Genomic DNA, 10792 nt, shown 5'->3' with positions numbered 1-10792 from the left:
AGTGGTAGCACAGCTGCCAGTCCTTTTGGCCTGCCCCACCCTTGCAGAACCTCTGTCTACCAAGCTGTCTATAAGATGCCTTATAGATGCGGATACCTGCCACATCTGCCTATTCTCCAACCCTGGTTTTAGAACTTCAAACCAATTGTCTGAATTCCCAATCTTCTTTATATTAACTCTTTTCTATTTAAAAGAGCTAGTCATTTTTTTCTAGTTTTATTGAGGTATAATTGACATACGACACTGAATTAGAGTCACTTTCTATTGTTTGTGCACATAAACCCTGATACAATATTTCTCCCCCACATGTATCAGCCAAAGTATGATCTAACTGGCAAAACACTTATCTGTCAAATGGGTTAAATTCTAAGTTAGAAATATGAATAAACTTTGCAGTACAAGATTTCAGGGTGTTTTAATTCTGTTAATCATTGAAATTTGTGTAATCTTTGTACCTTGCTTCTCAAAAGAGAATATTCTAGCTTCTTCTTTGGCAAACAATGTCACTATTGGTTTTCCCAATAAGTCCTGTTTCATGTAACATAAATTCATTTGCTACAACTTTGGATTTTTCCACCAAAAATTATTAGAAGTTATAAACATAGTTTATATTTCCTGAAAAATATGGGTAAGTCAAATCAAAAGGACCTTCTTCAGTGGAACTTATGGTTGAGCGAGGTCAGCAAATCTTCTCCACAAGAACATCCACAAACTTGGCCAAAACTGACAAACACAATGATTTCAACACTCTGGAAATCAACCAACGCACACAACAATCAGAAATGCTGATGCTTCAGAAAGTGTTGAAGTTTATGTAAGAACAATGGGAGTCTGTGATATTTTACACAGGACTCCTCCCAAGGCCCAATTCTGCCTGGCTCTTCGAACTGTGTATAAACACCGTACTCTAGTTGCTGAATTTGTTTCTCACAGGGCTATGTGTTTCCAACTCTGAAACCCTACTCCACGTATACTGGGGTTGACGGAATAATAATAAATTGTAGATAAAAGAAATTTTGTTATATTCAAATGCTTTTTCCCGGCTGATTTGCTTATGATGAATAATATTGATCTGGGGAGCCAGGGCCGCAGCAGCGAGAGCGGCCGGCTCCACCCGCTCGACTCCTCCCACAGCCGCCGCCGCCTTACCGCCGCCGCTCGACGCGACGCGCGGGCCAAGGTTCGCTCCACCGCAGCCTCCCGGAGCCCAAGGGCATCCCGGAGGCCCTGTGCCTGAGCGCAGGCGCAGCCTCACTCTTACCTTCTCCGGAGAATCCCTGAAGACCCGGCGGGCGCAGGAGGCGGCTAGCGGCCCCTGCGAGGTCCTGCGCGAGGGCTCCCTGGTCTCCGGCATCTGCTGGGCCCCGAAGTAAGCGGCGCTAGAGAACGGGCAGCCTGAGAGCCCCGGGGGGCCGGCTGGGCCTGGGTGACCGCTCGGAGGCTGTCACGGGAGATGAGTGGGGCCTGCGGGCACGCGTGGCCTGGGCCACCGCCAAGGCCTCCTAAGGCGGCAACTGCGAGATGGACAGCACGGAAGCCACCCTGGGGCAAATCAGCGGCTAGCACCAGAAGCGCCGTGCAGCCCACGCCCCGGCCCACTGCAGCCCCCAGTTAGGCCGCCCACCAGCTGCCCGTGGCTTGGCCCCTGACGGTCCCACAAGGACAAAGCTTCGTCCGTCTTCTGTTCTGCAGCACGGGGACCCCAGGCCCGCCGAGCTACACACCCGCCTCGGAGGAGCCGGCGGCTGTGGCGCCGTGTGAGGAGCATGCGCACGAAGAGCCCGCCCGCTGCCGCCTCGGGTCTTCCGCAAAATGGAGAAGCAAGGCCCTACGGGGCCGCCGGGCCAGGGCCTGGCCAAGAAGGACACCAGGGGCAGCAAGCTGAGTAAGTGCCCATCCATAACCCTGGGTATGTTCTAAAACAAGAAGTGCGTCTCCCGCCCAGCCGCTCAGGCCGAGGTTCCCGCGTCACTGCCGCCCGTCAGACGGACACCTGGCCCTCGTGCCGAAGCAGCCTGGAAGCCGCTGAACACGGCGGAGCGCGGCTCCCCTTGGGGCGCACCGGTGGATGCCCTGCCTCTCGCCCATCGGCCTCTCCGGTCTTGGGGCCCCACTGCCCCAGGCCTTGCTCCCCCAACTCACACCTCAGTGTCTGGGCTCTCAGCCTCCCCTTCTTACGCATCTGCCTCCACCGTCTCTTTGGGCTTCAGGTCCCCTTTGGGCCCTCATTCACTTCAGGGTCCCATCGCTTTGTGCGTCAGTCCCCCATTTGTAGGGGTCGCCTTTTTGTACTTCAGTTCCCCATTCTCTTCGGGCCTCCTGTAGGGAGGGCCTTCCGTGGTCTTGGGGTTCCCCTCTGCTCACGACTTCCCGACCTTGTAGCTTCCTCACTCTGCTGCTGCTTTGCTGTCTCTGGCAGCCCCCGTCCTCTCTGTCCTCCTCAGACCCTTTCTCTCCCACCTGCATCTCAGGCAGCTGGGGGCTCACTTCCTGTCCTGCTTGTATTCCGGTTTCTTCACTGCCTCCCTCCCTGCCTCCAGACACCTTTATTGACGGCCCATCCTTTTGCTGTGAGGAAGCGAGCTGGTTGCAGGCAGTTTGGGAGGGAGGGGTGGAGCCAGCTTCAAAAAATGCCTTTCTTGGCAAGTGCGATAGGACAAGCCCTTGAAGCAGACCTGGCCTCCTCCTCCAGCAAGGCTGTGGCCAGCATCTGGTGAGGAGTGAGCGCACTAGGCTTTGCGCCCGACAAAACCTGGTCTGGATGGATGATGCCCCAGCCTCACGAAGAGTCCCTGTCATGCCCCACAGACACGTGTTCACAGGCACCATCCCCAGCTATGCCCGGAAAGGGGCTGAACGTGGAGCGCTCGTTCTTGAACAGGTGAAGGCAGAGTATGGTGGCTGCTGAGCCCCAACCCACTGCTCTGGAGGGGTCCTGGCACCCCATGGGGTGGGAGTGGTCCTTGCCCTACAGGTGCCCAGCAGACCCCATCTCTACCCTGTTCTTGGAGCCTTTCCTCTTTGTTACCAACCTGCAAAATCTGTCCTCTTAACTTTCTTGTATTTTTTTACCTCCAGAGAGTAACTTTGATTTGGAATGATACCTTTTGGTACCAAAAGCCAATCCCCCCCTCAACATGTAGGTGTTAGCACTGTGAAATTAGTGTTTCTGCTATTTCATTACAGATAGGTTTTTGTTGTTGTTTTGGTTTTGTTTTTAAGTCTAAGAAATCCCAAGAGAGAAAGAGTTTAAGAAACTAGGCCACTGAGCAAAGGTAGCAGTTCTGACTCCCAGCATGGAGAAGGGAGGATGGTGGGGCTTGGGGGACACTTTCGCTTTCACTCCCTTTTAGCTCTCTGTCCACCAAAGCCACTGCCCAGTGAGTGGTGACACCAGGGACTTTTGTTCAGGTGGAAAAGGTCACTGGGGAGCTGGATGAACTTGAGCATTTCTTGGCCTTAATATGCTTGCTCCTTAGTTTGTTTTCATGTGACCTGGTGTGTCACTGTTCTGAGCAGACCATTCCAGGCCTGTTGCTAAGGGAAACCCTAACAGGCATTCTCCCCATGGAGAGGCCAAAGACTGGGACCCCAGCCAAGACTCTTAAGAGCCTCCTGTCTGTATCCTCCCACACCATGCTGCATAAGACATCTCCTAAAGTGAGATTCTGCACATTTTGTTGTTAACAATAAAACACAATACGTACACAAACACAGGCACATAATGATGATGTTGTGAATTTTCACAAAGAGTTAGTAGTGGGACATACCCTGTCTTTGACTGATTATAAGACCAACTCAAATTCTGGCCTAACTGTGCAGGCCTGGGAGAAACCACAAACTTGAGCATGCGGCACCACCCTAGGGAAAGCAAAAAGGAGGCTATCAGTAACTGAACTAGTTTTACAGCGTTGAAAGAAGGCATACAAGCATAAGAACTCTGCTGTAAGTTGAAACAAGTGTGGAGCACCATAGAAAAGACCTGAGAAAGCCTCAGAATTACTAGCAGGGCTGACAGAAGGTAATTCTCTCCTGAAGCCTGTCAGAAAGACCAGAGGAGGTGACTGCTTCTCCAGACTTGAAGACAGTAGCAAAGTCTTCAAGGAATTTGAAAAATCAGTGTAGCATGACATCACCAAAGGAGCACAATAATTTTCCAGAATCAGAGCCAAAAAAAATATGGAGATCTGCAGTTTGCCTGATAAAGAATTCAAAATAACAGTTTTAAGGAAGCTCAGTGAGCTACAAGAAAACAGAGAAAGACAATTCAATGAAATCATGACAAACAAAATGAGAAGCTTAATAGAATCATAAAAAAGAACCAAATAGAAATCCTGGAGCTGAATAATTACAATGAATGAAATTTAAAAATGTGATAAGAACACCAGAAGCAGATTAGATCAGGCAAAAGGACAATTCTATGAAGTAGAAGACAGGACATTTGAAATTATGCAGTCAGTAGAGAACAAAGAAAAAAAAATGAAAAAGAGTGAAGAAAGCCTATATGAACTGTGGGATACCATTAAGAGAAACATTGTAGACACTATTGGAGTCCCAGAAGGAGAAGGGTGGAGAGAGGGGCGGAAAGCGTGTTTAAAGGAATAATGGCTAAGAACTTCCCAAATCTGGGGAGATATCTGGACATCCAACTTCATAAAGTTAATAGGTCACCCCAATATTGCAACTCAAAATGATCTTCTCCAAGACACATTATAATGAAGCTGTCTAAAATCAAAAATTTAAGATCATCCAGAGGAAAAATAATACTCAAATACAAGTGAACCCCCATTAAACTATCAGATTTCTCAAGAGAAAGCTTGCAGCCCAGGAGAGAGTAAGATAATATACTCAAAGTATTGAAAGAAAAAACTGCCCTGCCAATCAAGAATACTTTACCCAGCAAAGCTGTCTTTAAAAATGAAGGTGAGATAAAGACTTTCCCAAACAAACAAAAGCTGAGAGAATTAATCAGCATTAGACCTGCTCTAAGAGATGCTGAACGGAGTTCTTCAAGCTGAAACAAAAGAACACTAATTAGTAACATGAAATGTAAAAAAGTATACAGTACACTGGTAAGTATATAGTCACATTAAGAATATAATACTATAAGACGGTGGTGTGTTAACCAGTCAACTCTAGTAAAGGTTGACAAAACTAAAGAACAAAACTATTAAAAATAACTATAACTTCAATAACTTGCTGATGGTTGCACAATATTAAAAGAGGTAAATTGTGACATCAAAAACAAAATGTGGGAAGGGAGTAAAAGGGTAGTGTTTTTGTGTGTTACCAAAGTTAAGTTGTTATCACCTTAAAATAGAGTTATATCTATAAGATATTTTTTGTAAGTCTCATGGTAATCACAAAGCAAAAGCCTACATTAATATAAAAAGATAAAGAGAAGGGAAATAGAAACATACCATTATAGAAAATCATTAAATCACAAAAGAAGACAGCAAGAGAGGAAGAAAAGAACAAGGGAATTACAAAACAGCTAGAGCACAATTAGGATGGAATTAGTAAGTCCTTACCCATCAATCATTATTTTAAGTGTAAATGATATAAATTCTCCAGTCAAAAAGAAAAGAGTGGCTGAATGGATTAAAACAAAAAACAAGACCCAATTATATGCTGTCCATAAGAGACTTACTTCAGCTTTAAGGACACATACAGACTGAAAGTGAGGAGATAAAAAAAGGTGTTCTATGCAAGTGGAAACCAAAAAACAGCAGTGATAAATATATCAGACAAGATAAACTTTAACAGCTGTAACAAGAGACAAAGACAGCAGTGATATCATGATGAAGAGGAAACATTACAACTGATATCACAATAATACAAAAGATCATAAGAGACTACTATGACCAATTATACACAAATAAATTGAATACTATAGAACACATGGATAAATTCTTAGAAACAAACAATATACCAAGACTGAATTATGTAGAAACAGAAAAATCAAAACAGATCAATAGGGCTTCCCTGGTGGCGCAGTGGTTGAGAGTCCACCTGCCGATGCAGGGGACACGGGTTCCTGCCCTGGTCCAGGAAGATCCCACATGCCGCGAAGCGGCTGGGCCCGTGAGCCATGACCGCTGAGCCTGCACGTCCGGAGCCTGTGCTCCGCAACTGGAGAGGCCACAACAGTGAGAGGCCTGCGTACCGCAAAAAAAAAAAAAAAAAAAAAAAAGAACAGATCAATAACGGGTAAGGAGATTGAATCAATAATCAAAAACCTCCCAACAAAGAAAAGCCCAGGACCAAAAACTAGATGGTTTCACTGGTGAATTCTACTAAACATTTAAACAAGAATAAATGCCAAAACTTCTTAAACTCTTCCAAAAATGGAAGAAAGAACAGCTTTCAAACTCATTTTACAACCAGAATTACCTTCACACTAATGTCAGGTAAGGACAGTATAAGAAAAGAAAACTACAGGCCAATGTCTCTGATGAATATAGATGCAAAAATTCTCAATAGAATTTTAGCAACCCAATTCAACAGCACATTAAAAGATCATACACCATGATCAAGCGAGATTTAACCATGGGATGCAAGGATGGTTCAACATACACTAATCAATAAATGCGCTATACCAGATTAATAGAATGAAAGATAAAAATCATATGATTATTTCACTAGATGCAGAGAAAGCATTTGACAAATTTCAACATCCTTTCATGATAAAAAAAAAAGGGGGGTGGATTGCAAAGGGAGATGAATATACTTTTGGGGGTGAGGGAAATGCTCTAGATCTTGACCATGGTGGTCTTTACATGACTGTATTATTTTTGAAAGTCACTGAACTGTACTCTTAAAATGAGAGCATATTATTGTATCCAGGTTATGCCACAATAAAACTGATTAAAAAGAGAATATTATAAGAAGAGCCAGTCTGAACTGTGATCTTATATCCCCTGCCCCTTAAACATTTTCCATAAATAAAACAGATTTAGTTTTGCATTAAACAAGAACCTAGTAGTTTTAAAATTACTACAGAAGTTTGAATAAATGTGGGTTGTATAAAATGGAACGCAACTCAGCAATAAAAGGAGCAGACTGTTGATACATGCAACAACTGGGATGAACTTAAGGGCATCATGCTTAGTGAAAAAAGCCAATTTCAGAAGTTATATATTGTATAGTTTCATCCGTTGTCTTCCTAATGACCCAACTATAGAGATGAAGAACAGGTTAGTGGTTGCTGCAAGACAGATGAAGGTGGGAGGGGATAGGTGTCACTATAAAGAGGTAGTGTAACGGGTTCCTTTATGTTAGTGGAAGAGTTCTGTATCATGATGATGGTAGTTACATGAATCTACACAAGTGATGACATTACATAGATCTACACACACACATACACACACACACACACGACAGAAACACATACTGCATATAAAATTGCTCAAAGCTAAATAATGTCTGTAGTTTTGCTATTATACTACAGTTGTCAAAGATGTCACCATGGTAGGAAGCTGGGTAGATTTCAGGGGACTCTATCCATTATTTTTGAAATTTCCTGGGAATATATAATAATTTAAAATTTTTTTAAAACTTAGATTTTTTTCTCATAAGCATGATCATAAGCTAATACATACATAGGAATTTTAAAGTCATATTTCCTTGTAATAGAAGCTTATTTACAGTGATTTTTCTTATACATTTGATTTTAATCTATTAAAAGCATATTGAATCAGAACAATTCAAAGTAATTAAATTTCCATGGAATAATTTTTGTAGTAAATAGTGTTTTATTAAACAATAATCTCTGAAATCAATTTAAAAGATTCTTTGGTTTATGTTTATAAAATTTTCATAAACACTGATTATTTAAAGAGACTCAACTATTATAAAGGGCCATAATAAACTTTTCTGAAATGGTCATATATCTTTATGAACTCAAATTCTTGAAACTTATGTTACCTAGAATTATAATTAGTGATTTTTCAATGACATTAATTATTTGCATCTTTATAAGAGACAACAGAGGATCCTTTCTCCTATGCTCTGGGGAATGTATAGTCCCTGATGGGAAATTAACATTTACTGTGACAATTAGGGTGTAAACACAGACACATTTCTCCCCTGCAGAGCGTATCATGATGGGAAAGTCCTGGGGGACCCCTATACCTGAATTTGTAATCAGGTCCAAAAGAATTATAAGCCTTAAGCAAATGCTGTGTGCTCTATGACATTGTGGCTCAGATGTGAAGCCTGTGGTTTCCCTTCATGATCTCTTAGTAAATTTATAACCACAAGTTTGATCTAAATCATAGACTGACTCTTGGAACATTCATACTGTGAGATCTATGCTATGACTCTTTTCCAGGGAAGGAAGAAGATTCTGTGACTACATCTGCTCAGCTTTGATATCTCCAAGGCCAGTTCTTCTTTCAGGACAGCGGAGGTAAAACACGCATAAAGGGTCAGCACTGAGTTCCCTCAATGGATGGAGAGTGAGATAACCAAGTTTGTATACTTGCTCACTCCCTCTGTTGCTGAAAAATGAGAACTATTTATATTGAATAACAAGAAACTCCAAAGTCTGAAGCTCTGACTCTACTGCCTGTATTGTTCGCAGCAGACACTCTGTGTTGACTCCATCTTCATACTGGGAGCAGGAGAACTGTAGCAGTTCCAAGTGACAAATCCAGACAGCAACATCAGAAGAAATTTGTGTTTTCTTTCTAAAATTTTTTTATTGAAATGTATAAACAGAGGAAAGTTGATATATCATAATAAGTATACAGCTTGAAATGTTTTCACAAACTTAATAACTAACTTAATCAACACTCAAATTAATATTTCTCATTCATGCCATCCTACAAAACCTAGGAAAGCACATCCACCTTCCTTTATTCATTCGCTGTCCAGCTAGGATAGAGCAGAGGAGAATGTGTGGAAACACTGGAATATATGGTTAAGTAGAAAACTTAGGTTACTAAGGTTCACCTCAATACCTGTTATCAATTATTAACTTCCTGGATTCTTATAGTAAAGTATCTGAAAACCTTAGAGACTATGAGAGACTTCCTGGTAGCAGAATATCTGTATGGTCTCTTCCCTGTAGGGATTCTTTCTTTCTTGATGGTCAAAACAGGGGACCTGAGGTACCTAGTAGGGTAATGGAAACATGAGTAGTAACTAGGAAGTGATGAATCAGAGGAATAGGGGGGAGAAATGGGGATACATTCCCACCACTGAAGCCCATCAGCAAGTAGCCTTGTTCCTCAGCTACCCCATCCCTCTATCTTCTAGTAAGATAGAGCAGTTGTTTGTCATATGCGGTTCACGCAATGAAAGACAGTGATTTAAATGTTGAGGGGTGTGTACCTTCAGACCTTATGAAGCAAAGGAGGACTTATGTGATTTCTGCCAGTCTGAGTCTCTTTCTCGTAAAGCTCATATAAAAGAGAGTCTGTAAGGACAGAGCTGGGTTCCCTATTGATGGAATTTTCTTCTATTCTCACAGATTTCCGAAGTTGAGAATGCTGGCTAGAAATGACTCCTTAGTGCCTGAATTTATTCTTGCTGGATTAACAGACCATCCAGAGCTCCAGCAGCCCCTCTCTTACCTGTTTCTAATGATCTACATTGTCACCATGGTGGGCAACCTGGGCTCGATCATTCTTATTCGTCTAAATTCTCACCTCCACACCCCCGTGTACTATTTAGTCTTCAACCATCCTTCATTGATCTCTGTTGCTCCTCTGTTTTCACCCCCCAGATGCTGATGAACTTTGTATTCAGGAAGAATATCATCTCCTATGTTGGGTGCGTGACTCAGCTGTTTTTCTTTCTCTTTTTCATCATCTCTTGAGTGCTATATGTTGACCTCAATGGCCTGTGATCGCTATGTGGCCATCTGTACTACAATGCTATATAAGGTCACCATATCCCATAAGGTCTGTTTGGTGCTATCTTTGGCTGCGTATGTGATGGGGTTTACTGGAGCCTCTGCCCACACAGGGTGCATGCTTAGATGAACCTTCTGCAGTGTTAATATCAACCATTACTTGTGTGACATCCTCCCACTCCTCCAAGTCTCTTGCACCAGCACTTATGTCAGTGAGGTGGTAGTTCTCATTGTTGTGGGTATTAATATCACAGTACCCAGTTTCACCATCCTAGTTTCTTACATCTTCATCCTTACTAGCATTCTTCATATCAAATCTGCTCAGGGAAGATCGAAAGCCTTCAGCATGTGTAGCTCCCACATCATTGCTCTTTCTCTTTTTTTTTGGCTCAGCAGCATTCATGTACCTTAAATATTCTTCTCCTGGATCTGTGGAGCAGGGAAAAGTTTCTTCTGTTTTTTATACTAATGTGGGACCCATGCTCAGTCCTCTGATTTTGTTTGAGGAACAAAGATGCCAGAGTTGCACTGAGAAAATCCCTGTTTAAAATCCAGAGGAGAAACATGTTCTAATTACAAACAACAATAATGTAAAGATATTCAATTTTTATTGTCTTCCAAGATGATATTTGTTCATAACTGTGTTTCTTCTACAGATTGTGTTATATGTGGTATAATAGACTTGTCTCATCACTTTCCTTATAGCTTGTCTAACTTTTCCTACTTATCTCTTGCACCTTGTACCAGTTTCCTAAATAACTAGTAGCATCTTTATAAGAGGAAAATATGAACTGATTTTTTTCATACTATCTTTGTCTCCTGGGCTATTCCTAATCTGGACAAATATGGTGAGTTTCATAAATACATAAAGTTAAAATTAGAGCTTGCTGTTCTAGACACAGAAGTGCCCAAACACTGCAGAATAATTGTCTT

General features: G+C 42.4%; 1 pseudogene across 1 annotated transcript; it reads left to right on the top strand.

Moving 5' to 3' along the window:
- The first annotated feature begins 9483 nt into the window (after window positions 1–9483).
- On the top strand, window positions 9484–10513 carry LOC307189715 (olfactory receptor 8B3-like; annotated as a pseudogene). Its single transcript has one exon. The product of its transcript is annotated as an olfactory receptor 8B3-like (transcript).
- Window positions 10514–10792: the final 279 nt, after the last annotated feature.

The sequence above is a fragment of the Stenella coeruleoalba genome (assembly GCF_951394435.1).
Source record: "Stenella coeruleoalba genome assembly, chromosome: 8".
Lineage (NCBI taxonomy): Eukaryota > Metazoa > Chordata > Mammalia > Artiodactyla > Delphinidae > Stenella > Stenella coeruleoalba.
Note: the sequence above shows the minus strand (reverse complement) of the source record. Positions and strands in the feature narration are given on the sequence as shown.